We start from the raw sequence: 3597 nt of genomic DNA on the forward strand, positions 1-3597 counted from the left end.
TGCACTGGACCTCTAGTGATTTCATAAAAGCCTATGCCCAGGAATGTTGCAGTTATCTAGTTGAGAGATGATGATGGCATGAACAAAGCCATTGACAGTGCAAATGGGACACAATGAAGAGATGTAGGACTTAACTGGAGATAAGAGAGGAATGACTTAACAACCAATGAGATTGAACACTGAGTGAGCCAAAAGGGTTGCAGACTGAGAAAGGGTTTCTCATGATACACTATGATTTCCCATAATACACTATGAATGGGTGAGGAAAGAGTAGGTCTTCAGGGGAGAGGGGCATGGTTGATTTGGTGTTGCTGGCTAAATAAACAGTTTCTGTTGGCTCTTTGCTGAGTGGTCCCTCCTTCTGCTTTTCACATTTCCCAACCCTCTCCAACTTGAAAAGCCCAGATTAGGCCTTACCTGTTCTAAGAAGGGTTTACTAAATGCTTCAAAAACAGTTTTTGCCTTAACTCATTTAGAATTATATCTTCTAGAGCTGGAAAGTGCCTTTGGGGTCTTCTGGGCCCTCTGGAACCTTATCTAAGATGGCCATCCTCTACTTGAATATGTCAGGTGGCACAGGGCTCACTGTTGCATGACTGTTTTAAAGCTCTACAGTTAGAGAAGAACTCCGTGAAGAATCACGTTTGCCTCCCTGGCGTATCCCCAACTGCAGATCTCGGTGCTGTCTTCTAGAGCTTCGAACGTCACGTCGCACTCCACTTAGACATCATAGCCTCAGACACCTGAAGGTGCTCTCATGTACTCCTGAAGAGCGCTGTTCCTCAGATATGCTTGTCTGGTTACTGTTTTTGTATAGCACATCCGCCCAAAACTCAGTGGCTTAAAACCATTTGAGAAGGGCTCACAGGGGCAGTTCCAGCTCTGGTTCCATCATGAGGTTGCAGCTAGATGGTAGCTGGGGCAGGCATTTCTCTTCCTCTAGGTCAGTGGTCAGCAAACTGCGGCTCTCGAACCACATGTGGCTCGCGGCAGTTTGCTGCTCTGTTGACTAATGAGTTTGCCAACCACTGCTCTAGGTTCGAGGTTTCTCTATGTGGTCTTTCTGACTTGGGCTTCCTCACCGCATGGTGGCTAGGTTCCAAGAGGGAGCATTTCAAGAGTACAGAGCAAGCCACATCATCTTTTATAGGCCTGGAGCGTCACTTCTGCCATAGCCACCCAAACCTTCCCAAGCCCAAGGGGATGACTATGTTCTCCTTATCTCACTGGGAGAAATGTCTAAGTTAATATTTTAGGAAGATTATGTGGGGTGGGAAATACTTGTGTTAGTCCTTTTTGGAACATGCAGTCTGTCACATAATGCATTCTCTCAACTGTCCTATTCATCCTCCTCTGAAAGTGTATTGTGTACAGTAAGGCTTAAGAATTCAATAGGCAGTGTTGAATCTTGTCTCACTTATTCATAGCCTGGAACAAGTAGTTGAACTTGCCAAATCTTCAATCAGTCCACAAGTAAATGTGGAATGTGAACTCTTACTGCACAGGATGTAGTACGCCTTTATGAGTAATGCCTTTTATGCAATGTTCCACTTTTTCTGAAACCTGTGTCCTCCCTCCTCTTCCGCACGTGCTTCCCCCCCCACACACACACACACCTCAGACTATGGCTCCTCATCTTCAGCTGCCATATTTGTACTAATAACCTCAGCTGCCTGGTATAATTCATAGGACACCAAGGCTATTCCTGCCACCTACTGAGTCTTCCAGGTTCTCCCCTCTGGAAATCTGGATTCAGAGGGTTGTGACCCAAGAGTATGGCCCTTGGAGTCAGACTATCTGGTTTGAATCCTGAGCCTTCCCTTTATGAGCTAGAAAATCTATATTAACTCTTCTTGGCCTCAATTTCCATATTTGCAAAATAGGATAATGGTGACTGGTTAAAGTAAAGGTACCTACTTTATAGGGTTGTCCTGAGAATAAAAACATTTAATACCTGTGAAATTCTCATCATGGCATTGTGGGTGGGGGCTGGCATCTCCAAGAACTCAACCTGAGGGCTGTGGAGTGGCTGTATTTTTCATAGTCATAGGGAGGGCCAGAACACTGCTCTGAAGCAGAGAAATCATGAAGCAGTTGTGCTTGGCACTTAGGAAAGAGGAACTGTTTGGGTTTCTGAAAACCTCCCAGGTTCTGTTCTAGGTCTGGCAAGGCTGAGCTGCATTCCTGATCCTGGGTTCAAAGGGCTGTAAGGAGCCTGGCTGACGTGGCTCAGTGGTTGGGGCATTAATCAATTATGTATATATCTGTAGGTTGTGGGAGCACCAACCTCTGACATCTAGCAAGGGGAAATCCAAGTTTATCCAAGAAGGAGTCATGGACTGTACACCATGGATTTTAAGTGGATGGAATCTGGAACTTTCTAAATTTACTCATACCTGTATTTTTTCCTCATTTAGTGAAGTAAGCATTGAAAAAAGGCTAATGAAAGGATACAAATGCTTTTCTTGAGACACAGCTAGGAAGGTTCTGGGAGCTGGACAGACAGTGTTCCTCTCCAGAGTCAGAGGAGAGAGAAGCTCAGGGTACAGCAAGGCAGCTTGTTGAGGTCATGGGCCTGCCGTGTAGAAGCCAAGCTCACCTGAGAGCTGGCCTCGCCTGAGAAGAACCCTAAACTGAGCTACGGAACGGGGCTCCCTGACAACACAGCCTGGCCCAGACGTTTTCAACCATCTCTACAGTCTCCAAAGACCAGCTTAACCAGCTACACTAGTCATTATGCATACCCCAGTCTATGCACTTTACAAATATGCTTTTTATTAGGATGAGCTGATTAATAGGGCTCTACTTTGGAAACTGGGTTCTGTTTCTCTACTTTAGAATGCCATGGGTTCTGAAAAACTGGCAGACACCTGATAACAAACATCCCAGGGCCTCTGGAATCAGCCAGTTTCTGTGAGATGAAGTTCCAAAGCTATTTCAGTGGGAAGGGGGCTGCCAGGCTGTTGTCAAAACTGCTTAATGGCTTGAGTGTACCAAGAATCAATGAATAATGACATAGCAGGCAAATACTTAAATTAGAAGCTTTCTATAAATCTACTTTAACAACTGTATCTGTCAGCCTAGGCTAAGTTAGTGTGGTGACAAACCACTGAATTTCAGAGGCTTATAAAAACAAGGCTTTATGCCTCGGTTACATGACTTGTCTATCACACCTGGTTGTCCATCACAGTCCTGCTCCTATCATTTTCACTCCGAGTCTTCCAGGCTGATTAAACAGATTTGTGATGGAAAGAAAGAAGAAGGTGACAGACCACACAATGGCTCTTCAAGCTTTGGCTCAGAAATGGCACATACTGCTTTTCCATTTTCATTGGACAAAGGAAGTCACATGGTCAAACCTAGCTCAATGGGGCAGGAAAGAGTAATTCTCCCCCAAGGAGCATGCAATGTTGTCAAATATATATACATACATATATTTTTTCATGTCTACCCATGGTTCCTGGCCCATAACTCCTACAACTCTTACTCGTATACCTGGTAATTAAGTGATTAGAGCTTAAGAGCATCTTTTGTAACATTATTTTTTTTTTTTTACTTCATTCCTGAAATAACTCAAGAGTATTAATGGTGAAATGA

At 44.3% G+C, this 3597-nt stretch overlaps 1 long non-coding RNA gene across 1 annotated transcript; it reads left to right on the plus strand.

Annotated features, from left to right (window-relative positions):
- Nucleotides 1–2443, plus strand: LOC118724396. The gene is made up of 2 exons (XR_004989570.2): nt 1–943; nt 1038–2443. It is a non-coding gene; the product is annotated as an uncharacterized LOC118724396 (long non-coding RNA).
- Nucleotides 2444–3597: the final 1154 nt, after the last annotated feature.

The sequence above is a fragment of the Pipistrellus kuhlii genome, unplaced genomic scaffold (assembly GCF_014108245.1).
Source record: "Pipistrellus kuhlii isolate mPipKuh1 unplaced genomic scaffold, mPipKuh1.p scaffold_m20_p_2, whole genome shotgun sequence".
Taxonomy (NCBI): domain Eukaryota; kingdom Metazoa; phylum Chordata; class Mammalia; order Chiroptera; family Vespertilionidae; genus Pipistrellus; species Pipistrellus kuhlii.